This window comes from Cervus elaphus, chromosome 8 (genome assembly GCF_910594005.1).
Source record: "Cervus elaphus chromosome 8, mCerEla1.1, whole genome shotgun sequence".
NCBI classification, from domain to species: domain Eukaryota; kingdom Metazoa; phylum Chordata; class Mammalia; order Artiodactyla; family Cervidae; genus Cervus; species Cervus elaphus.
This window is the reverse complement of record NC_057822.1, coordinates 16,066,471-16,093,248: the sequence shown is the minus strand read 5'-3', so window position 1 is coordinate 16,093,248 and position 26,778 is coordinate 16,066,471. Positions and strand designations below refer to the sequence as shown.

Below are 26,778 nucleotides of genomic sequence, written 5' to 3'. Positions count from 1 at the left end.
TCTCTTACCTAATTTTTAGCCTGTGTGCATTCTAAGTCACTTCAGTCATGTTCGACTCTTTGCTACCCTATGGATCTTAGCCTGCCAGGCTCTTTTGTCCATGGAATTCTTCAGGCAAGAATACTGGAGTGGGTTCCCCTTGTCCTCCTCCCAACCCAGGGATCAAAAGTGCATCTCCCACATCTCCTGCCTTGGCAGGCGGGTTCTTTACCACCATTTTGAGGCTATAATATCCTCATTTCCAGTTCCCTACTTCCTGAGAGATACATGCATATATGTACATACATGTCACACATATGATTATAAAAATACATTTGGAACACATAAAATGACTGAATGTTCACAGGTGGGTGCCTCAGTCTGAAACATCCCGAACCTGAACCTCATCCCTGGTCTAATTTTACATGCTTGGTTATTCTGGGCCTCAAGGCAATGGCTTCACAAACATCACTTTAACACTAAACAGCCCATTCCCAAGACAGAGACACAGAACAGTGACCCCACATCTCCAGCCTTTACAGATGACTCTCAGGTGGCGCCTCCTTGAGTCAACATGAAGGAGTACAACATAGACAGAGATGGAAGTTGGCCATCGAGCTGAACACATGAAGAGCTTAACTGAAGGCTGCATTTCAAAGAAGTCAGCTTCCAAGACCAAGATGACCTCTGCCGTTCCCTCCTATTGTCAGGTCAGGGACAATAAGCTGTGAGAACTGGGACCCTGCCCCGGGACTGCCCCAGTCCCCTGGGATGAAAGACAAAGTTGAGAGATACTTTTAGAAAGAAAAAAAGACAAAAGGATAGAAAATGAGCGTAAAGATACAAAAACTGGACGCCAGTACAGAAGGTCCAACAACTAGCTAATATAACTTTAAGAACAGAAAAAAACAAGGAGAAGAAGTCATCAAAAAAAATGAATTCAAGAAAATGTCCCAGATTGAAAAGGTCCAGCAAGGGCTTAAATCACATCACTGTGAACTTGCAGAACATCGAGGTTAAAGACAAGCTTCCAAAAGGAAAATGAGTTGTTACCCAAAAGGTCAAAATCAGAATGCATAAGACTTTTCAACGGGGACTCTGGAGGACAGAAAAAAATGGAGCAGTGCCTTTAAAATTCTTAAATAAATGATTCCTGAAACTAATAAACCTTTACTTTCTCAAGAAACTAATGGTAACATGCTCCTTCAAAGTGACAGGGAAGACCAAGGAAGAGGATGACATGGAATCCAGGAAGCAAGGGATCTACAAACAAGAAACAGCAAAGGGGTCCTCAGAGTGACGGTGAAGGAAACCCCAAGACAAGAGCTCCTTAGCAGGCCTGGAGGGCGACTGGTCCAGGGTCCAGACAAGAGCAAGCCATAACACTCATGGAGACATTTTAGAAGATGAAATTAAAAACAGCAAAAACAAAAAGATGAAATTCATAGAACATCTGATGTGTTTATATGGAAAGAGGGTTTATTCAATTAGGGGAAGGCTGGGGGTCAAATTAGTGAGATGTATAGAAAATTTAAGCAAATTAAAAAAAAAAACAATTATTAGCATCAGGGAAAAATTAAATGTGGTACTGGAGAAAGGAGTAGTCACAGCATACTACACAGCTTCATCGCAGTGCTCACAAAGTGATGATAAAAACACAGATCATAGATTCAACACATTTATCCTGGGAGGAGGGGAAAGGAGAAGAGAATGTATGTGTGATTAAGAGTAAAGTATTGAGACAGAACAAAACTCATTTTCATCGTGGAAAGTCGATAAATAATGCTTAAAAGGGAAACACTAAGATATAACCACAGTGCACTATTTGGAAATATCAAGATAAACACCAAATAAATCAGTTAGAAAGAAGTGAAAATAGTTTTCTCTGGGGAGTAGAAAATCGCAATGAAAAAGAGCAATGAAATGCTCTTCGTCTTTAGAAACCAGGTAGAACAATGACTCTACGTGAAGTATACATACAACTCTGATAAAAATAAAGACTAAATTTAAAGATAGTCCCAAGTTTTCTTTTTTTTTTTTTTTTTTGGTTTTTGTTTTTAAAAACAATGAACAAAGCATTAAAGGAAAAGAAAATTAATATTCTCCATGCATGGCTGAGCCTGAGAAAGATGGTTAATATTTGTTAAGAGACTGAACTTCAGATAAATACAGTTGATAGTTTATATGTCTTTTTTTTCCCTCCCGGCTGTCTAGCAACCAAACCTTCTTCCCAACCAGCACCCCGCAGCCTCGTGTCCCCTGTGGGAGGCAGTGAGTGCTCTGCACTATAGCAACTAGAAGATTCAGCTTCTTCTCTCCTGGTCACGGTGCAGCTGGGGGCAAGCACATGACCCAGGCTGGGGACACCTGGGGCCCTGAAGCTGTTGTTACACAAGGATTTGAGGAAAAGCCAGCAGTTCCTCAGGGTGGGGCAGCAGGTTGTGCCAACCTGACACTTCCTGCAGTGTGTCCCTTGTCCCTCTGACTGCCAGTCAGTTCTGAAGCAGCAGAGAGCCTCTGAGAGTCTTTTCCATGGGTTGGGTAGCTTGCAGTGCAGAACTCTGAACAACATAGTTGATGAGCATCATTATGTATGGAATGGTTCTACATTTAACCCTCTGGAGAGACTCTAAGTTTTGCTGCTCTGTGAAAAAGGTCACAAAAGAGAATCAAGGGTTATCCAGTAGTGTGCCCTGAGTGTGACTGGTACCTAAACCTCCTGTGCCCTAGACCTGCTTGGGCACTGTCTTCCGACGTGACCCCACCATTGCTTTGAAGTTGTGTTGGTTGTGCTACTCTCCTCTCAGTGTGTGAAATCCTAACAAATTCTGTTGCAAGCTCATTATATCACTTGATACGGTTGCTCTGTTGCAACTATGTGGTTTTCTCACCTCTTTCATATTTCTACATTCCACTTTTTTTTTTTTACATTCCACTTTTTTATTTTAGCAACTGAATCTAAAAGCAAGTTAAAAGTATCCACCCTTGCTTAGCCCATATCTTAAAAAGTGGAAACGGTGACAGATTTTCTTTTCTTGGGCTCCAAAATCACAGTGGAAGGTGACTGCAGCCACAGAATTAAAAGATGTTTGCTCCTTGGAAGGAAAGCTATGACAAACCTAGATAGCATATTAAAAAGCAGAGACATCACTTTGCAACAAAGGTCCATAGAGTCAAAGCTATGGTTTTTCCAGTATTTGTGTACATATGAAAGAGTTGGACCATAAAGAAGGCTGAGCATCGAAGAAATGATGCTTTCAAATTGTGGTGCTGGAGAAGACCCTTGAGAGTCCCTTAGACAGCAAGGAGATCAAACCAGTCAATCCTAAAGGAAATCAACCCTGAATGTTCACTGGAAGGAATGATGCTGAAACAAAGAGCTGACTCATTGGAAAAGACCCTAATGCTGGTAAAGAATGAGGGTAGGAGGAGAAGGGGGTGACAGAGGATGAGATGGCTGGATGGCATCACCGACTTAATAGACATGAGTTTGAGCAAACTCTGGGAGATTGTGAAGGACCGGGAAGCCTGGCGTCCATGGGGGTCACAAAGAGTCAGACACAAATTTGCGACTGAACAACAACATACATATATACTTACCCATTCTAGAGTCTCCGTGTATTAAGATAAAACTTCCCCAACTGGAGAAATAAAACAGGCACTACTGCTCTAGCAAGTCCATGCTGAACTCAGATCTAAACAGAACTGCCTTAGACATTTAAGCCCAAGGTTCTCAGAAGACAACAGTACTCATTCAACCTGCAGTGTACATGCTTTTCATTCTTTTCCTGCAGACAGTCTCTTATGTACTAATATAGCCACAATGGACACCAGCCTTTCTTAAATAAGAGAACTAAAATTACTTCTAAATTTCCAGGCTCACAATGCAAGTAGGACATTCTAGCAAAACTACTATAAGAAAACCCTTGGGGAAGGGGTTCTCCTCACAAAGCAACAGATGGATCAGACCTAGTAGCTTCTAGAAAAAGCATTATTGTCCCTGACCCAGGTCAGCAAACAAAAGCCTGGGACCAGGACTTACTCTTCAATCTGTCAGGGGATAAAAAGAAAATAGACTTAAATTATTCTGTCTGATAGTGGATAGTGAATTTGTTTCCTCCATTTTATAAGGGAGAGAGACTGCTAAAAACATATAGCTTAATTCCTTAATATAAGCATCTCTTATCTTTATAAATAATCAGATTAAGGATTTAATTATCTTTGGGGAAAATATAGTTTAAAAAAAAAGTATCTTTGGCCACTTCAACAATTAGGCATTTCCTGTGTGTACCCTAATCTGGAATATTATTTACTAGTGTCTATATCATATGTTCATTTCATAATCCTAAACCTGTGACATTTGAGCCTCATTAAATAACACAAAAAGCTTCCCAGGTAGCAGAGAGGTAAAGAATCCACCTGCCAATGCAGGAGACATGGGTTTGATCCTAGGGTCGAGAAGATCCCCTGGAGGAGGAAATGGCAACCCACTCCAGTATTCTTCCCTGGAGAATCCCATGGACAGAGGAGCCTGGTGGGCCACAGTCCAAGTGGTCACACAAGTCTAAGTTGGACAAGACTAAGCAACTGAGCACATACATACACACACATCCACACATACAACACAAAATCAGGGAAATACAAACAGAGCTCCATTCAAAGATACTGGGGTGAAGGTAACTTAGAGATCCTTCAAGTTTTGTGATTTTAAGGGTGAAAAGAAAGGCTCTTAGCTCATGACAGAGATGCAGTCATTTTTTGTTGTTGTTGTCATTACTCGGACACCAAGTCATGTCCGACTCTTTGTGACCGCATGGACTGTAGCCCACCAGGCTGCTCTGTCCATGGGATTCCCCAGGGAAGAATACTAGAGTGGATTGCCATTTACTCCTCCAGGGGATTGTCCCGACCCAGGGATTGAACCCACATCTCCTGTGCAGTCATTTGGGAACAGCTTTCTAAATCATAAAAATACAAATCCAGGATACCCTATCAGTAAAAAGAAATAAAAATGATGGAGGAAAGTGTCTTATAATAATAACAATGAGAAAAGCTAGTCTACAAAGGAAGCATATTTGCCTAAAAATGCTGGAAATAAAAGACAAGCTCTTATGACTGATCATCATGTGGCTGAAAACATTTTTTAACAGCTTTTTGCCAACCAGATTTTTATTTTATTTTATTTTTCCAACAGATTTTTAAAAGAAATAAGAACCTGATTTTAAGGCTCAAAGTTCAAGTCACTTCCTATCTTAAGAGAAGAGGATTAGGTGGACAAGCTTTAAGGAGGGGGAACTAGAGAACTATTTATAAATACCATCTTCTGGGTCAGCTGGGTCTTTTCTCATTTAAAAGCTCCCTGGTGATTTATATATGAGATGAGCACAGAGGAACGCTCCTTTACTAAGGGAAGCCTCTGCTGGGGAAGAAGGGTTGTCCCCAAAACCCCCATATTTGGAACCAGGCACCCAAAAGGAGACGCACTCTTACATGTAAAAATAAATGCATCTTAAAAAGAAGCTTTAGAACAAAAGCAATAGTTTGTAAAGTATCAAGCTTTATGAAAGTTAACAGAGGAAATAAACTAAGATAAACATTATGGAAGAATGAGGCATTTGGTTTAACATGGACAGTTGCATAAGTCCTCTAATGTTTTAAAGAACAGATGTGATCTGGTATGAATTAGATGCAGTCCAGCGTAGGAGCTGGGGACAGTCCTGAGGTACGGAAGGCAGTGGAGGTGCAGAGGTGGTAGCGGGCTGGGGAGGGAGCATGTGGGGGTTGGAAGAAACCAGTTAGATGAGTGGTGGTGGTGGTGGTTTAGTCCCTAAGTTGTGTCCAACTCCTGCGACCCCGTGGACTGTAGCCTGCCAGGCTCCTCTGTCCATGGGATTCTCCAGGCAAGGATCCTGGAGATGAATGGGGTACTAGGTAAATTTCTCCTGGAGATGTCAGTTCGGGAACTGGGATAAAAAGACTTAAAACACTTCATAACAATCATCTATAGAAGCATTTTGGAAGAGTACATTGAGTCTTGTGGGTCTTAATTAGTTTTAAATGGAAATAGTAAACATTAATTTTTGATTAATTACTGAATAAGATGAACATTCATTATTATACTGTATATATAATATACATTATATTAACAACATTAAAATACTGAACAGAACAGATTCACTGGGCATGGCAGTATCTCACTGGCCACTTAAGGGAGGGAAAAATGAGGGACATTAGGGGAAGGCAAGGGAGTAAAGAGGGAATGAGGAAGGCAAAGAGGGGAAAGAGGAAAGAAAGAAACACAGAGCACACAAGAACAGGAAAAGGGACTTGAGGGAGAGAGTTAAAGAAAAAAAGTCACTGAGAAAAAGAGACAGAAATGCCCATATAAACTCAGAACCAAGAGACAGGGTGAGGACAGAAGGGAACAGAAAGGAAGAGGTTCAGCAAGTTGAGAGATCAGACTCTAGTTTTTTCTACTTTAATATTGCACTATAGAGCATTTTGGTTAATGGCTTTCACAGAATGGTTTGAAATTGATGGATGGAGAAGGAAACAGCAATCCAATCATTAAGCCCCTCTGACAGTGTTAATTGGATTCATAGTTCTCTGGAATTTATTATCCAAACTGTGGTTACCAGTGGGGAGAGGGTATGTTGAGGGGCAATGTAGGAGTACGTGAAGAGGAAGTACAAACTATTAGCTATAAAATAAGCTACAAGGATATATTGAACAACATGGGGAATACAGCCATATTTTATAGTAACTATAAATGGAGTATAGATAGCTTCCTTGGTGGCTCAGATGGTAAATAATCTGCCTGCAATGCAGAAGACCTGGTCAGGAAGGTCCCCTGGAGAAGGGAATGGCTACCACTTCAGTATTCTTGCCTGGAGAATCCCACGGACAGAGGAGCCTGATGGGCTACAGTCCATGGGGTTGGTTGCAAAGAGTTGGACATGAGTCAACAACGAACACTTTCATAAATGGAGTATAACCTTTAAAAATTGTGAATCACTGTATATTGTACATCTGCAACTTATCTAATATTGTCCAGCAACTATATTTAAAACAACAACAACAAACAACTGTGGTATTTTTGAGAATGAAAGAGGTGCTTACTGGGAGGTACACTTAAATGAATTGGTTCACAAGTGCTTAAAAAGTGCCTGGGCATTTAGTTAGCCATGTGTTATTATCATTATTATTGCTTATCATTTCCAACCTGGCCTCCGTGCTTCCAGTCTCCTTTTTTAAAATTTATTTATTTTTGCCACACAGAGTTCATTGCTTTGTGTGGGCTTTCTTTACTTGTGGTGAATGGGGACTACTCTTCATTGTGGTGCTCGGGCTTTTCATTGCTGTGGTTTCTTTTGTTGCAGAGCACAGGCTCTAGGTGCAAGGGCTTCAGCAGCTGTGGCACATTGGCTTAGTTGCCCCAGAACATGTGGAAACTTCCCAGACCAGGGATCGAACCTGTGTCCCCTGAACTGGCGGGCAGATTCTTAACCACTGGCCCAGCAGGGAAGTTCTGTTTCCATTCCTGCCTCTTCCTCCAGCCCATCCTCACAGATGGAAGAGGTTTTTTAGAACTGTAAATCAGATGTCAATCCCCATTTTTTCCTTTGCACTTAAAATTAAAGAAGTCCTTTGTCTGGTTCCAGGGTCCCCCAGTTGCTACGTTCTGCTCATAGTGGGCTCCTTCTACATCTCTGACAGAGTCTCTTTCTGCCTGCTTCTGTCCTGACTCTTCACACCCTCAGGTCCTGGCTTCAGTGCCACCTCCTCAAAGACACCTGGGACCACTCAGTTTCCAGCAGTTTCTAAAACCAGGTGTGCCTGACTCCTGGGTCAGGGTTTCTTCTTGCCCCAAGGCTAACACCTGGCCACAGCTGGCTTCCCAGAAGCAGAGGATTTGTAGTACCTCCATCTCCCCTGAAAAAAAGGCTAAATACCACTCCACCTTCGTGTGTTGCTCTCTTGGTCAAAAACCTTCAATGGATCCTCCCAGACTGATGCAGGGCTCCCCATATATCTGACTTCAAACTATCATTCATTTAATAAATGTTTACTGACAACCTATTGTGTGCTGAAGACTGACATCAAAGTCACATGTGAAAAAATCCAGGCAATGTTGTCTCATAAAAGGTGACAGGTGACCCACTCCAGTATTCTTGCCTTGAAAAGTCCATGGACAGAGGAGCCTGGTGGGCTGCAGTCCATGGGGTTACATGACTGACCATGTGTACATCAGGGTGGAGGAAGATGAGTTGGTAGCAATAAACTGGTAGAACTAAAAAGAAAAAGAAAAAAGTGACAGGTAGAGGGAAATAATAGATCTAAATTCATACTATATTATTAAAATAATGATCTTAAATATGTATGTAAAAATATTTTATCCACATTCCTTTTTAAAACAGTTTTTCATTGGAAAGATAAGAAATTGCCTTATACTCAGGGTCACCATATATTTAGGCATCATTCTGATAATTTTGTGGGTTTTCTTTACTTAAAACCAAAAAATTTATTTACTCACTTCCTTCAAGATAATTCATACTCAAGCTGGATAATCTGCAATGATACTGAGATAATTCTCTAATGATATTAACTGCAACCCTGATATCAATCTAAGGATGGAAGATACATAAGATTTCTATTCACAGCAATTCACCAAGAAGGGAATTGGTTTATCAAGCGTTATTCTATTTTAGCCCTTTTTTTTTTAAAAAAAAAACTTTTAATTTTAGAATAGTTTTAGATTTACAGAAAAGCTGTAAGATAGTAGAGTTCTCATATACCCAACACCAGTTTCCCTTTTTATAAACATCTTATGTTTGCCGCAACTTATGAACCAACACTGATACCTTATCATTAATTAAAGTCCTGGGTTCGATCCCTGGGTTGGGAAGATTCCCTGGAGAAGGGAAAGGCTACCCACTCCAGTATTCTGGCCTGGAGAATTCCACAGACTGTATAGTCCATGGGGTCGCAGAGTCAGACACGACTGAGTGACTTTCACTTCACTTCATAGTTTGTTCAAATTTCCTTAGTTTTACTGTAATGTCCTTTTCCTGTCCCAGGATCCCATTCAGGAATCCACGTTACATTTAGTTGTCATGTCTCCTGAAGTTCTTTTTTTTTTAAAAATTATTTTTATTTATTTATTTTGGTTGTGCCACTATGTAGCATGCAGGATCTTAGTTCCCCATCCAGGGACTGAACTGGTGTCCCCTGCATTGGGAACACTAAGTCTTAACCACTGGACCACCAGGGACGTCCCCTGAAGCTCTTCTTGGCTGTGAGAATTTCTCAGACCTTCTTTGTTTTTGGTGACCTTGACAGTGTTGAGGAGCACTGGTCAGATATTTCCTGGATGTCCAAAAACTAGGGTTTGGCTGATGTTTTTTCTTATGATTAGATTGGAGTTATGGGTTTTGAGGAGGAAGACCACTGAGGTAAAGGGCCATTTCCATCATATCATGTCAAGGGTACATAATATCAACATGACTTATCACTGTTGATGTTGACCTCAATCGTCTGGCTGAGGCAGTACTTGTCAGCCTTCTCCATTGTACACAGTCATTTCCCCTTCTTTCCATATTGTACTCTTAGAAGGAAGTCACTGTATGCAGCATGAATTAAGGGGTAGGAAGTTATACTCCACGTCCCAGTGGGAAGAATAACTAGATGAATTATCTGGAACTCTGCAATGGAGATTTGTCTTTTTTTTCCCATTTATTTTTAAATCAAATTATTTATTTATATCAGTTCAGTTGGTTTTATTATCAAATAACTGTGCTCTGATACCTAAACTATCTATCTACATGAAAATATTTCAACACTAAGCAATTTGTTTAAAAATATTTAAGATGGGACTTCCTTGGTGGTCCAGTGGCTGAGCCTCACCTGTCTCAATGAAGAGGGCCTGTGCTCCATCCCTGGTCAAGGAACTAGATCCCACATGCTGCAACTAAGAGTTTGCATGCCTCAACTAAGACTTGGTTCAGCCAAATGAATAATAAAAGTAAATAAATATTAAAAAAAATGTTTTAAGATGTTCACCTGTAAATCTCAGGGATTCATTTGGATTGTAGAGGGGAAGATAGACACCACAGGGTATATTAGTAGACAGTAACAAGGAAAAGCTGAGACAGAGGAAAACCAAATTGGTTTGGAGCAGAACACCTGGATGAGAGTCCAATTTCTATCATATAATAGTTGTGTGATCTTAGATTAAGTCATTAATCCTGCCCAAGTTTTAGTTTGTCAACTACTGATAATACTTTAAGCCTTAAGATTACTGCAGGATTATATGAAATACCTACAAAAATGGTTTATAAACTGATAAACTTGATACAGGGCTTTCCAGGAGGCACCATGATAAAGAATCTGCATGCCAGTGCAGGAGACACGAGAGATGTGGGTTCAATCTCTGGGTCGGGAAGAACCCCTGGAGTAGAAAATGATAACCTGCTCCAGTATTCTTGTCTGGAAAATTGCATGGACAAAGGAGCCTGGTGGGCCACAGTCCATGGGCATTGCAGAGTCGGACAAGACTGAGCACACACACAAACTTGATACAAAAGTATGACATTAATATATCATAATTATTCAGGATTGGAAAAAGAAAAAAAAAAGGAAGCAGCTTCTTCTGAGCCATTTCACATTCTCTAATAAAAGCACATTATCTTAAATGCTGTATAATCTTCAACAAGGGAAAAATTATAAGTTTAGTTATATGAATTAATGTTTGACTTTGGTTTATTCACTCAAACCTTATAATTCCTAGAAAATCTCTTGCTGTCCTTTTTGTTGCTCATATATTAATCAGTATTTCTTTTCCCACCTTCATCTGTTTAAACGTATGTATGTGTACTTAGTTGCTCAGTTGAGTCTCTTTGCAACCCCAAGGACTGTAGCCCACCAGGCTCCTCTGTCCATGGAATTTTCCAGGCAAGAATACTGGAGCGGGTTGCCATTTCCTACTCCAGGGATCTTCCTAACCCAGGGATTGACCCCACGTCTCTTGGGTCTCCTTCACTGGCAGGCGGATTCTTTACCACTGTGTTACCTGGGAAGCCCGTTTAAGAGTACAGGTGAGACTTAAACCTACTTTATATTTGTAAATACACATATCCTAGATATTAGATAGATAGCAGAAATTGTATTTAGGGGTTTGAGTACCTTAACCTGAAAAAAAAAATAAATAAAGGCAGGGATGGCTCTCTTAGTTTTTCCATTTGAAATGAAACCTAACTTTTATTAATAACTCCTTCTGGTTTTCTGTTTGACTCACATTTTGTACTGATAGGGCTTCCCTAGTGGCTCAGACAGTAAAAAAAAATCTGCCTGCAATGCAGGAGACCTGGGTTTGATTCCTAGGTCAGGAAGATCCCCTGGAGAAGGGAATGGCAACCCACTCCAGTGCTCTTGCCTGGAAAATTTCATGGACAGAGGAGCCTGGCAGGCTACAGTCTATGGGATCTCAAAGAGTCGAACACAACTGATCAACTAACACTTTCATTTTTACTTTCACTTTACAGTGATATGTATTAACTAAAATTAAAAATTAGGTGTTGTTTTTTGAGAAAAGTCATTAGAAAATGATTTTTTCTTCTACTGTACTTGTTAAAGCTAGTTCTGATTTTTTCTCCTGTATATTATTGATACAATAGTCTGCCAACTAATTTTTCTCCTTCAATCTGTAGTCCATTGTTTTCTTTTTTCTTTTTTTTCAAGGAGAAAAATAAAGTTTTATTTGTACAACTTGATAAATAATTCTCACCCCATACAATTCACACAAAGTGCACAATTCAGTGGTTTTTAGTATAGTCACAGAGTAGTACCTCCATTACCACAAAATCAATTCTATAACATTTTCATCATCTCCCTCCCCAAAACCCCAAATTCATTAGCAGTCACTCCCACTTCTCCCCAACATCCCCCAGCCCTAGGCAACCACTAATCTACTTTCTCCATATAGAGATTTGACAATTCTGGACATTCCATACAAATGAAATCACACAATATGTGGCTTTTCCTGCCTGGCTTCTTTCACTTGAAGTTTATCCACGTCATGGCATGTATCAGTACCCAGTTTCTTTTTTTTTTCCCAGTTTCTTTTTAATTGCTGAATAATATTCCATTGTCTGGATATGCCACATTTTGTTTATTATTTATGGGTATTTGACTTGTTTTGATTTCTAGCTGTTACAAATAATGCCACTATAAACATCTGTTTACAAGTTGTGTGGATGCATTTTCATTTTTTCTATACCTAAGAGTGGAATTACTGGATAATATGATGAAAGTGAAGTCGCTCAGTCGTGTCTAATTCTTTGCGACCCCATGGACTGTAGCATACCAGGCTCCTCCGTCCATGGGATTTTCTAGGCAAAGGTACTGGAGTGGGTTGCCATTTCCTTCTCCACATTGTTTTCTTAGAGTGTGGTTTGATGATCTTGTTAAAAACGCTGTTCCCAAGGCCTCATCTCAGTCTTATTTAATCAGAATCTCTTCAGGTGAGGCCGGGCGATGCTCATTTTAAAAAGCAATTCTTATGTGCAATAAATTTGAAGTACCATTTGTCTAGCCTTTACAATGTATGACTAGAGTTACACTTCTAAAGTACAAGCTGGATCATATCATTACTTCCTCTTCAAAAATTTTCAAAAGATTTTCACTGTTGCTAATTTCTTAGCTTGGCATTTAAAGTTCTTTACATTGTGCCCCAGCATCTCTCTAGTCTCCTTTCTGCTTCATATCCCTTCCAATCCCTTGCTGTACCCCATTCTTATCTAGGCACAGTGAATATACTGTGGCCCATGCACCTCCAGGGGCTTCCCAGACAGCACTAGTGGTAAAGAACCCGCCTGCCAATACAAGGGACCTAAGAGACGCAGGTTCGATCCCTGGGTCTGGAAGATCCTCTGGAGGAGGGCATGGCAACCCTCTCCAGTATTCTTACCTAGAGAACCCTATGGACAGAGAAGCCTGCCAGGCTATGGTCCTCTATGGTTGCAAAGAGTCAGACAGAACTGAAGCAATCTGGCCTGCATGCACACGCACCTCTGTGCTCTCTGGTTAGCCTGGATACTTGTTTGAGGTCTCTCATGAGAGGAGCCAGAAAGATCAGGAGAGTCAAGCTGCTTTTTGGGAACCCAATCAAGTGTTATGATCACCACAAGGCCACACCAGACAAGCTGACAAAAGGAGATGGGAAGAAACCAGTCTTTAGCTCAGAGGACCCTTGTGGAGGCAACCATGACAGAGAAGCAGAGCAACAAAGACACAGTAATTATCATTGGCAAAGGCCGGCTATAAATGCCCCAGATGTACCAACTGCAGAGCAATGGTCCCCATATCATCCCAAGAAAATCTCTCTAAAACATATCAAGTGTGACTAGTCTCCACTTCCATTACTGAGAGAAGGAAACACTCTTCGTGGCTTAAACATTTATTTATGCCACTTTCATATAATGCCATAAATGCTGTAGAGCAAAACTTGTCCCAAAGAACGGCAGTTCCTCATCATGTGATGACTAAGAAAAAGGCCATAAAGCAGAGCTGCTCAGTATCCTAATCAAAGTTGCACAGCCAAGAGGCAGCAGCCCCGGATTTGGAATGATGGTCAGACTCTGAAGCTTAAGATTCTTCCACTATTCCCACTGTCTCTCCATGACAGGGAATAAATTTCTTTTCCTATCCTTCAAAGATTAAAATCTACTCTTCTATTATAATTTTTAAAACTACCATGTTTTTTTCTTAATGAGAGTTCCAAACAACTTATTTTTAAGAAGACCCAGAAAAACTCTTAAGTCTTCAGCACTTCTAGAAACACCAAACTGCTCAAGCCAATGGCAATTCCAGTTTCAGTCACTGGCTCCTACTCGAGGTGAAGCTGATTGCTCAAGAAACTGACTCACAGGTAGAACAGAGCTTTTAATTCTTTCAACCATTAATTCAGGTCTCCTTTACTTCGCCCATTCATCCACATCCTGAGTTTTACTGTCTTTGGGTGATGCAATTGAGGATGACTATTAGGCAATGGAAGAACAAATATAAGTTTTTTAACAATGGATGAAAAGAAATGTTTCGGATTCAGGTGAGAGAGTGAGTCAAGAAATGTGGAGTATAAATGTACTTATTTACAAAACAGAAAGAGTCACAGGTGCAGAAAACAACTTTATGGTGAACAAGGGGGAAAAGAGGTGGGGTGGAGGGATAGATGGGGAGACCCAGACTGACACACACGCACACTACTATACATAAAACAGACAACTGGTAAGGACCTATTGTATAGCACAGGGAACTCTATACTCAGTACTCTGTAATGGCCTACATGAGAAGAGAATCTAAAAAAGAGTGGAGAGGGAGTTCCCTGGTTGCCTAATGGTTAGGATTCCGGGCTTTCATGGCTGTGGCCTGGGTTCAATCCCTGATTGGGGAACTGAGATCCCAAAAGCTGTGTGGTGTGGCCAGAAAAAAAAAAAACCCCAAAATAAAAAAATAAAAAGAAGTGGATATAAGAATATATATAACTGATTCACTTTGCTGTACAGCAGAAACTAATACAACGTTGCAAATCAACTATACCCCAATAAAAAAAAAGAAGTCCCACTCAGTAAGCTTTAAATATTCCAATACTATCTACTTCATTTTTAGAAGTTGTTGGTTCTTTTTTATTCTCGACTCACATAAGAGATTTACAAATTAAAGATTTCCCCTTTAAAAAAAAAAAAGAGAAAGAAATGTTAAGTAAGGGGTACTTACTTTGAGGGTATCAGCCTACTATGGCTCCCTTTGCCTGGCAAAGCAATAAAGCTACCCTTTTCTACTTTACCCACTCCCCAAAAAAATGTTGAGCAAGGAGAAATAAAGGTGTTTATGTAAAACAAACCATGATTCACACTTACTGGGTAAACGCTAGAAACATTCCCTTTAAAGTCAGAAGTAGGGCAGAGATATCTTCTAGTGCCACTATTATTTTATTCTGGAGGTACTAGACAACATAATTATAAGAGAAAGAAATAGGAAATATAAAAATTGGAAAAGAGAAAATAAAATAATCATTATGTGCCAGTGATATCGTTATATATCTGGAAAACTGAGAAGAATCAAAAGAAAAGTTACTGTAAATAATAAACAATAAAAGTAAGGCTGCTTGGCTCAAGCTCTATCAGAAAAAAATTCTAAATGCTACTGAGGGACACAAAAGAAATATTAAATAAATGGAAAAGCATATCCTAATTTTGGATGGAAAAAATTAATATCATAGATTCATCTGTAAATTTAATGCAATCCAAATAAATGTAAACTCTAGGATTTTTAAAAAACCTGAAAACTGATCTTAAAATTCATATGGAAAGTATGAGAATCATCAGGAAAATCCTGAAGAGTAACAAGAAAAAAGTAACAAGAAATATATCCTTACAGATATTAAAACTTATAGAGCTTTAAGAACTAAAATAGTGTTGAATATGACTAGACAGATCAATGGAAGAGAAAAAAATCATATGGAATTCAGTACATATTAAAATTCTTAAAGAGAATTTTTAAAGAGATGGGAAAATTCTTCAAGAGATGGGAATACCAGACCACCTGACCTGCCTCCTGAGAAATCTGTTTGCAGGTCAAGAAGCAACAATTAGAACTGGACATGGAACAACAGACTGGTTCCAAATCAGGAAAGGAGTACATCAAGGCTGTATATTGTCACCCTGTTTATTTAACTTATATGCAGAGTACATCATGAGGAATGCTGGGCTGGGTGAAGCACAAGCTGGAATCAAGACTGCCGGGAGAAATATCAATAACCTAAGATATGCAGATGACACCACACTTATGGCAGAAAGTGAAGAAGAACTAAAGAACCTCTTGATAAAAGTGAAAGAGGAGAGTCAAAAAGTTGGCTTAGAACTCAACATTCAGAAAACTAAGATTATGGTATCTGATCCCATCACTTCATGGCAAATAGATAGGGAAACAATGGAAACAGTGACAGACTTTATTTTTGGGGGCTCCAAAATCACTGCAGATGGTGACTGCAGCCATGAAATTAAAAGATGCTTGCTCCTTGGAAGAAAAGCTATGACAAATCTAGACAGCATATTAAAAAGCAGAGACATGTGCTCGCTTCGGCAGCACATATACTAAAATTGGAACGATACAGAGAAGATTAGCATGGCCCCTGCGCAAGGATGACACGCAAATTCGTGAAGCATTCCATATTTAAAAAAAAATAAATAAATAAATAAAAATAAATAAAAAGCAGAGACATTACTTTGCCAACAAAGGTTCATCTAGTCAAAGCTGTGGTTTTTCCAGTAGTCATGTATGGATGTGAGAGTTGGACATAAAGAAAGCTGAGCGCCAAAGAATTGATGCTTTTGAACTGTGGTGTTGGAGAAGACTCTTGAGAGTCCCTTGGACTGTAAGGAGATCCAACCAGTCCATCCTAAAGGAAATCAGTTCAGAATATGCATTGGAAGGACTGATGCTGAAGCTGAAACTCCAGTACTTTGGCCACCTGATGTGAAGAGCTGACTCATCTGAAAAGACCCTGATGCTGGGAAAGACTGAAGGCAGGAGGAGGGGACGACAAAGGGTGAGATGGTTGGATGGCATCACCGACTTGATGGACATGAGTTTGAGCAAACTCTGAGAGTTGGTGATGGACAGGGAAGCCTGGCATGCTGCAGTCCATGGGGTCACAAAGAGTCGGATATGACCGAGCAACTGAACTGAACTGAACATATTAATGGAAACATTTAAAATCAGTAGCAAAAAACGATGGGACTATTGAATAGTGTTAGGACAAAAGGGTGGTCATATAGAAAAATTAAATCTCTATCTCACTCCTTCTATTAAAATGTACTTCAGACAGATCAAAGTTAAAAAAGAAAGAAAGCAAGGAAGGAGAAAAATACAGAGGGAAATATGGGGATTGTTTTTATAATGTAGGATTGGGAAAGGTCTAATATGATGAAAAATCCAGAAGCCTTTACAGAAGTCTCTTCCTTCTCTGACCAAAACTGCAAACTGCCAGAAATCCTCATTTCTTCTGTCACTGTCTTATTCCTCCCATTTAAATCTTCTAGAGGCTATTTCTTTTAATACATAAATTATTCCTCCATCTGATTTTTTTTTAAAGAAAACACAGTTCAGCTTTTACACTGCAAAAGTTTTAGTTTTCACTGTATAATCTTTTACACTATTTGAAAACATTTTAATCTGTATATTACTTAAAAACAAAAGCACAAATAACTTCAATAAGAATCACTTCCTAATTCTTAACCAAAGAACAGGCCTAATTTTTCATACCCTAGGTCACTTGAATTTCTTTCTCTGGAAGCTTTTCTCTGTAGTGAAGACTTGGCCCTGGCTCCCTCACTGCTCTAATAATATGGTAACTTCTGCAGATGGAGAGGATTCCAGGAGGATCTATTGAATTTGATCAGATTAACCTTTGCAGCAGCTTCTGCCCCGGTCAATTCTGGTGTCACTGGTTTCATAAAGGCAGAGGTGTGCGGGCTTCTTTAAAAAGAGGGGCAGAATAATTGCGTCACATGTTTGTATCTCCTGGCTAAGACAGACACTATAATCCAACATCTCTGAAAGAATCAAGATTTAAAAATGAGCCTCTGCTTGCCAAATGGCCCTCCTGAATGTCTATTTTTGTCTTCCTCTGTCTGATTTTCTAGTACTTGCTCCTCATTATTCCTTTTATTCTGAATACTCACAAGCTTTTAGCAGCTGTTTTGTGTACTAGTTACTGTTTCCCTAATTTGGTTTATGGACTTACTGAAGGCAGAGGTATTCCCACTCACTGAGTTGATAGCAAAAAACAGGGAAATCTTTGGCTATCCTGGCTTTTGCATCACATCAATCAATAACTTTCCAGTGTGCCAAAAGTAATTAGCAAAAAAAAAAAATTTTGGGGGGGATGGGGTAATAGGGTTAAGTAGAATGAATAAGAATTTGCTTCCAAATTATTAAGTCTAGGGTACTCTGTATAAGGACAGTCAACATTAGTTTTCATAGAGTATGTTTTCTTGGAAAGGATTTTTCTTTTAGGATAATGCTTGAATTAAGGCAAAAAAGGGACTAATTTCTTAATTAGTATTTTATTTTTATTCTACTTTGTAAAGTACTTTTTTTCATGACACTTATTCTTCCCTGGTGGCTCAGCTGGTAAAGAATCCACCTGCAATGCAGGAGACCTGGGTTCAATCCCTAGGTTGGGAAGACACCCTGGAGAAGGGAAAGGCTACCCACTCCAGTATTCTGGCTTGGAGAATTCCGTCTGAGCGACTTTCACGTCACTATTAACAGGTATCTTAAAGTTACTGTACAGTTCTTGTTTACTCAGCACTTAGTTCTCATTTCCAGTCTTCCTAAAAGTAATCAATTTCTAGACATAATCCCTTTTTTCCATTTTAATAACAGTTTAGAATTATAAACTTTCAAAAATGTAGTCTCTTACAGATGCTACCAAAATCAAAACAGGGGCACATTCCTAAACTATGCCAGAGAAAACAAAAATCATTAGCTCTATTAGGTTGAAACTTGACCGAGGACAAAGGGATCATTTTTAAATGGACTATTATTATTATAAATAAATAGAAGAGTATCCTTTATATTTTCATACTATTTTTAGAGATTTTCTAGTTTGTAAAAATAAATGTCTGCCTGCTGGTCATTCAAATGCACACATTTAACTAGAATGAGGTACCATATTTAAGATCCTGTGATATTCCTTTGTATACCAGGACAGAGATTGAGAGAGAGAAGAGGGAGAGAAGAGAGACAGAGATACAGACAGATATGGAGAGGGGGAGGGAAAGAGAGAGGAGGGGGAGGGAGGGAAGGAAGGGGGAGAGAAAAGTGGGAGAGAGGGGGTGAGAGAGGGGAGAGTGCCCCTGCTTTTTTATGCAGATGAATTTAATGTTAGCGGTTTAGAACAGTTGTGTGAAAATGAAGTGTGGTTTTTGTTTGGGTTTTGTTTTTTCTTTTTGTAAATTACATGGTTTAAATCGCTCTTCAGGAATTTATTGTTTTAAAAGTACCAAATAAGTTATCTCATAAATGGAGAAAATTTTCTGAAATAAATGTTTAAAGCCCTAATTTGAGATTAACTAGCAAATCTCTAAAAGCAAATTTCTGTTTACTGTGATTTCTTCAGGCAGGGCACATCCATGGTAAGTTTTCATTGTGATAGGCAAAAATGCCAGTCATGTTAGTTAACAACTTCTGAAGATTATATCCCAGTTAGATACAATCATATTTCAGATCTGAACCCCCTAAAAAGCCAGAACTTAATTTGTTACATCACTGTAATATATCTTTCCCTACCACACAAGGCCTCTCTCTTAGAAAAGATATCTTTGATGTCTTCATAAAGTGACATTTTTGTTTCCTTTTTTTCCCCTAAGTTTAAGAACCTGAAGTACATCATTATCACATCAATGGCACCTTATATTAAGCATATGCTTGGCTTCCCTGGTGGCTCAGATGGTAAAGAATCTGCCTGCAGTGTGGGAGACCTGGGTTCCATCCCTGGGTTGGGAAGATCCCCTGGAGAAGGGAATGGCAACACACTCCAATATTCTGGCCTGGAGAATCCCAGGGACAGAGAAGCCTGGTGGGCTACAGTTCATGGGGTTGCAAAGAATCATACATGACTAAGCAACTAATACTTTCATTTTCTTTCAATATGACCTCAAACAAGTGCCAAGACCAAATTATCTGCATGAGAAACAACGTCCAGGGCAGCATTAAGTTTACTCAACCAAGGTAACCTGAAATTCTCGGCTGTATTAGTGTTTGCTGGCAGAGGTGGCTGCTGTCAATTCGCTCCTGTCACATTATTTTCCTTTGTCTCAGTCAGAAGCCACAGGGGAGGGCAACAGGGTTTGCTTCCACCTTGTAACAACAGCAGAGGTTATGGATTCCCTCTGCTGCTCTGACGAACCTGATTCCTGGCTCCTTGCCTGGAAACAGGGTAAAGCTGGAGACAGATGTATCCATACCAAACAGGACAAGAAATCTGCTATTCTATGAAACGTCTGGTTGGCTACTTGGGGAACAACAGAAAAGTCTGTCAGAGAAAGGAGAAAAAGGAAATTGTGTAGAGCTGGCTTTGACCAGAATGTCCACTAGCTTCCTTGATATCCTCGGTTTCTTTACTCCACTTCTCATTTCTTTTAATACACACTGTGGAGTCTGACTGTAAATAAGATAGCTGAAAAGCAGCTAGTTCCAGGACTGTTTGGCATGGTTATTCACCAAGTGGACTCTCAGGGTAATCCTAGAAGGTATGTGACCCAGGAAAAACAGTGGTTAATGGTACTGTACCAATGTCCCTTTCCCAGTTTTGATAATGTAGTATAGCTATGTAAGATGTTATCATCGAGGGACACTGGATGAAAGGTACGTGAGAACTCACTTTCTATTTTCACAACTTCTCGTGGCCTAAAATTATTCCAAAATGGAATTTGAAAATTTTAAAAATAGACACCCATATGTATATTACACTAGTAGTAGTTTCTAAGACATTTAAGACTATGAGCATGCTCAGTCGTGTTTGACTCTTTGCAACCCCACGGACTGCAGCCCACCAGGTTCCTCTGTCCATGGGATTTCCCAGGCAATAATACTGGAGTGGGTTGCCATTTCCTTCTCCAGCAGATCTTCTCAACCCAAGGACTGAACCCAGGTCTCCTGTATTGCAGGAAATTTACCGTCTGAGCCACCAGGTAAGCCCTGCTTCATTCTATACCATATGTTAAATTCCAAATTATTGAAGAAAAATGGTTGATTATCTCATATTGTTTACTATAATATATTACAATTGGCCTCAAGAATTACATATAAAGAAAATATAGATGAATATGTAACCTAAGGATAAAGAAGGCTTCTCTAAAAAGAAATGCAAAAGAAAATAAACCATAGAAGAATAAAGTACGTACAAATTCCAGAAAAACAGTTTAAAACCCAAGTGGTTTCAGCAGGAGGGGGCGAGCACTAGACAGAGTGCTCACTAGACAGAGTGCTCTGGGGACAGAGATTGAAGCAGACTAGGTTTTTCAAACTGCTTTGTTTACAAGAAGAATGTATTTCTATTACTTAATTTAAAAAGTACCTCAAAAGTCAAACCATAGAACACTGTATACCTCAAAATCATCATAAACAAAGTTAAGTCAAATGAAAAATTAGAAAAATATGACAAGCAAAGGGACAATGTCTTTACCACAGAAGGAGCACTTACATGAGAAAAAGACAAAATGGCTCAAAAGAACAGTAGGCAAAAAAATGCAGGAAATGCAAGTTTTCACCTGTCACACTCCCCCAGCCCAGCCTGGCCCTCACAGAAGGTGAGAGAGAAAATGCTGCCTCCCTGGAACCCGGAGGGAGAGGTGCCTCCTAGAGGGAGGATCAGGTTTCAGGGAAAGGGAGGGCTCCAGGAAGTGCTCCTGGAGGGAGGAGACGGTGTTTAGAGCAAAAAAGGGCTTTCTGATGGGGTGGTGTTGGGGAGAATTGGGTGGAGTAAGAGGCAAGAGGGTGAGACCATCAGAATAGACTGGTGCCTGGAGGAGCCTACGCTTTGGGAGGGTAAAGGAAGTTTATGGAGTCATTTATAGCCTGTTCTCAAAAGTTTCCAACTTTTGACAAAATTATTTTGGTGCTAAACTTGCCCAAAGGGCTTTGTTTCTTTGGGCATTGACCTTCCTGACCTCTCTTGACCTTCCTTTCCAGTCAGTCAGCAAGTTCTGCTATTTTCTTCCAATAAAGTGCAGTTTCACCTCCCCCCCCCCCCATCCAATCTGCACACTACTGCCAGACTATATGTTTCTAAAATATCACTTGGATCTTTTCTCCTCCCTGCTCATAAACCTCTCAGTGCTTTCTGCTGTCACTGGGTCAAGCCACACACGCTCATCTGACACCACAAGGAGTCTCAGGTTCATTTCAAAAACACCTGTTCTAGCCAAACTGGTTCCATCACAGACCTGTCCCTGTATGTGCCACCATCCCCCCAAAACCTTTTTTATGTTTTTCCTAAGTCTGATTTTACACTCGAAAGACCCTTTCCTTGTTACTTCTCCATGGTCTAGCCTTCTTTCACATTCAGTTTCATCCCCTCTTCTCCCGACCCTTTCCTTGTTACTTCTCCATGGTCTAGCCTTCCTTCACATTCAGTTTCATCCCCTCTTCTCCCGTGAGTATACAATGTGCTTAAAGCACAAGAGGGGATTCTCACAGCCCCGGTGATAATCATGGCACCATTATTTAATAGTTTTGTGACCTTGGGGTCACTTTCTTTAGGCTTGAACGCTAAGTTGCTTCAGTCATGTCCGCCTCTTTGTGACCCCATGGACTGTAGCCCACCAGTCTTCTCTGTCCATGGGATTTTCCAGGCAAGAATACTGGAGTGGGCTGCCATTTCCTTCTCCAGGGAATCTTGCTGATCCAGGGATTGAACCCGGGTCTCCCTCATTGCAGACAGATTCTTTACCGTCAGAGCCACCAGGGAAGTGGTTTCCTTAAGGCTTAGTTTGCCTCAACTCCAAAATGTAATAAATATTTGTACAATTTTTGTGAAGATTCAATGAGAACTGATGTATGTAAAACTAACACAGTGCCTGGAGCACAGGAGATCAGTAGTAATGCCTGGAAGCTCACTAGATAGTACTCATTATTACTGTCCAAATACATTTCTTTTCTCTGAGTATAAAGTTTCTCTTATGAGTTGGTGCTTATGGGCACTGCTATTTTCTCTCTTACATTTAAATTTTTTATACTCATTAACACTGGATGTAAAGCTTTACGTTAGGTGCTTTACGTATACAAAATCACATGGGTTAGGTACTGTTACTTCCATCACTTCACTTTCTGGGTGGGAAAACTAAATTTGGAGATATTAAAGACTGAACCTAATATTAAACAGCTGGAAGCAGCAGGTGATTTTCTTTTGATTGATCTATTTTTAAGGTTGAAAACTGTCTATGATTTCCATGAATGATCACTGGACAGTCCTAATGAGTCAGGTCTGGTCTTCCCTCACCAGGAGATTTCTCCCAGGGAGAACTGAGCACTGTCACCAGATCTGGCTTCAGCTTCACTCCCCAAACAGCCAGAGATTGTGCTTTCCTCCAGGGACTGCTCTGACCCTCTGACTTTAAGAAAGAAAGCACACTAGAAGCCCCATGTTTTGTTATAAGAGAGGAAGATCATTTCTGGCATGAGAAATCATGCCATAAGGCATCAGAATAAAAACCAGGTTTCCATCAATGAGAAGCACCCTGTCTTTCTGAGGAGAAAGAGAGGCTCTTAATAGAACCAAGCCTTCTGAGTACAGAAGAGGCCAACCTTTCCCAAAGGCAACATTTAAAAGAGTGTGAGTCTTAAAGAGTCAAAAGACAAAACCCTAAAGGACAAAAGGACAGACCTCACAACTGAAAGGTCGGGGCATGCCCCCGGGAAAGTGCTACAAGGCAAATTCCGGAGGCTGGCTAAACTTTCAGGGGCTGGCCCCCTGCAGCCTGGTCCAATCAGGTACCAACACAGAGCCCTCGGACACTGACCACCGCTGTAGCCCGCGCTTTCTTCCTTATATGAAAAGACCTGGCCTGGACGCCCTGCCCGGACTATAAAACCCCTCCCCACCCCTCATACCTTGCAGACTCCCTTTGTCTCCTCACTCACCAGCCCCCCGGGAGTTCTGCCCGAGAGCGAGAGCGACGCTTAATAAAAAGGTCTTTACCACCGGTCCTTAGAGGCGGCTTTTTCTTTCTCCCGCGGCGTTTTCTAACAACAACTGTGTATTATTTACTCTGATCTTTATTACATGAGAGTGCCAGTACATACAACTAGATTTGTTTGGTAAGAACTGAACAAACATAAAAATGAACCACTGGTTCCAGTATTAACTGACACGGTAATTATGGTTATAAACTGATTTCCAGTAGAAGCATCACACATTAGGCCTCTTCAGGAACCTACAGTTTCCAGATGGTGAGAAAGCACTGCCTCTGAGTGAAACCTGCAAATTTTACCTTGCTAACTCTCAAACTGTTTTGCCTGATAAAGGTTAAAGAACTTTGAAACAAGCAAACAAAAGAAACCAACAGCCATAAAACAAAACAAGCTCACCTACTTAGGAAATAAACATGCCTCCCCCGATTTACTATCTCTTAACTACCAAGGGTACTTTAGAGGTCAGAAGGAGTAGATATACATTCCTGTCAGTAGGGGAGCTGCCCACTGCCAGCCTCTGGACAGATAACCCTGGGCATGGATTCTCTAAGGCTCAGTGTCGGTAACTTCCTGAGTTGGGAGACTGGGATTGGTGGATGACCAACAGGAGTTTTGAGGTTTCTCCCTTCATTCACCCACTTATCAGATTCTGCTTGGAGGGTCTTTACTTGTGAAAAGAGGGCAAAGAACTTTTTTCTTTACAATGCTTCTCTCCTACATGTCAGGAGAGAATTATGAGGACTGGGCAGATTAAGATGGTGATATTTACCAAACTGCTCTACAAATTCAACTTAATCATTATCAAAATCCCAGCTGGCTTTTTTTTTTTTGGCTGAAATTGACAAAATGACCCTAAAATTCATATGGAAATCAAGGGACTCAGAGAACTCAAACAACCTTGAGAGAGAAAACAAAGTTGGCCAAATCACACTTCCTGATTTCAAAACTTGTTATAAAGCTACAATAATCAGATGGTGTGGTACTGGCATAAGGACAGACATATAGATCAATGGAAGAACTGAGAGTCCATAAATAAACCTCACATTTATGGTCACTTGATGTCTGACAAGGCTGCCAAGACAATTCAATGGGAGAAAGAATAGTTTTTTCAACAGATGGTACTGGGACAATGGGCTATCTACATGCAAAAAAATAAAGCTGGACCCCCCAACATTCACATCATACATAAAAATTAACTTCAAGTGGATCATAGGTTCACATGTAAGAGCTAAAATTACAAAACTCTTAGGAAAAATACAGTAATAACTCTTTGTGACCTTGGGTAAGTTAAAACCCTTCTTAGATATGACAGACTAGAAAAACACAGATGACAAAAGAAAAATAAACTGGATTTCATTAAAGTTAAAAACTCATATGCTCCAAAAGACACCATTAAGAAAATGGAAAAACAATCTACATAGTGGGAGAAAATATTTGCAGATCGTGGATCTGAGGAGCAAATTGTATCCAGAATATATAAAGAACTCTTACAACTCAAAAAAAAAAAAGAAAAAAGAAAAAAAAAAAAGAACTCTTACAACTCAATAAGACAAATAACCCAATTAAAAAATGGGCAAGAATCTGAACAGACATTTCTCCAAAGATACAGAAATGGTCAAAAGGACATGAAAAGATGCTCAACACCATTAGTCACCAGGGAAATGCAGATGAAAACCACACTGAGATATTTACTTTACACCCTCCAGGATGAGTATTAGTAGGAAGACATGTGTTCACAACCATGTAGAGAAACTAGAACCCTCATACACTGCTGGTGGAAATGTAAAATGGTGCAACTTTTGGAAGAGTCTGGCAGTTTCTCAGAAGGTTAAACAGAGTTACCTTATAGCCCAGTTATTCTTCTCCTAGGTATATGTCCAAGAGAAATGAAAACATATGTTCACACAAAAACTTGTACGTGAATGTTGATAGCAATATTAGTCCTAATAACTAAAAAAAAAGTGAAGACAACCCAAATGTTCATCAACCGATGAATGGATAAACAAAATGTGGTACATCCACACTATGGACTATTGTCTGGAATTGTAATGGAATTAGACACTTATATATATATGCTATAGTGTGGATGAAACTTGAAAACATTAAGTGAAAGAAATCAGTCACAAAAGCCCCCAAATTCCTTGATTCCATTTGTATGAAATATCCAGAATAGTGGAATCTACAGAGGCAGAAGGTAGATTAGTGGTTTCCTACAGCTGGGATGGGAGGGTAGAGGAAACGAGGAATGACTGCCGAGGAATGACTGCAAGAGGAAACAGAGGTTTCTTTTAAAAAGGTGATGAAATGTTCCCAAAGTGACTGTTGATGGCTGCATAGCATTGTGAATAGAATAAAAACCGCTCAACTATACATTATAAATGGGTGAACTGTATCTCAATAAAGCTGTTAAATGTGCATTTTAAAAAGAATTACAGGGATATCAAGAAAAAGCCTTCAAAATTAATGAAAAGGTCAGGAAATGTTTCAAAAACAAAAATCCACAAAATAATCAGAAAAACACTTGGTAAGTATGCGAAAAAGAAAGCTGTAGGAATAGAAAGAAAGTAAAAACATTCTTGGTCTGGATCTATTCTGAAAAACAAATTTTTAAAAAACACACTATGGGGGGCAGGGATAGACGGAGTTTGAGATAACATATGAAAAGTGAAAGTGTTGGTGGCTCACTCCAGTCTGACTCTTTGAGACCACATGGACTGCAGCCATCTGAGCCACATTATATAGTAGTGTGTATACATTAATCCCTGGGTTTCCCTGGTGGCTCAGATGGCAAAGAATCTGCCTGCAATGCAGGAGACTCCGGTTTGATCCCTGGTGGGAAGATACCCTGGAGGAGGGCATGGCAACCCACTCCAGTATTCTTGCCTGGGAAATCATATGGACAGAGGAGCCTGGCAGGCTAAAGTCCATGGGGTTGAAAAGAATCGGACACAACTGAGCAACTAACACTTTGTTTCATATATAAAAAAGATATAAAGAAAAAAAAAATATATATATATAAAAGATAAACAAAGACCTACTGTATAG

General features: G+C 39.9%; 1 protein-coding gene, 1 long non-coding RNA gene and 1 other non-coding gene across 3 annotated transcripts in view; 2 read left to right on the top strand and 1 right to left on the bottom strand.

The window, feature by feature from the left end:
• The window catches only part of PDE6D (phosphodiesterase 6D), a 54,520-nt gene that overhangs the window by 5,518 nt on the left and 22,224 nt on the right, over positions 1 to 26,778 (bottom strand). The window lies entirely within an intron of this gene.
• On the top strand, positions 1,569 to 12,241 carry LOC122698545. Its single transcript, XR_006342360.1, has 3 exons — positions 1,569 to 1,579; positions 5,244 to 5,249; positions 11,960 to 12,241. It is a non-coding gene; the product is annotated as an uncharacterized LOC122698545 (long non-coding RNA).
• On the top strand, positions 16,104 to 16,210 carry LOC122699047. Its single transcript, XR_006342533.1, has one exon. It is a non-coding gene; the product is annotated as a U6 spliceosomal RNA (small nuclear RNA).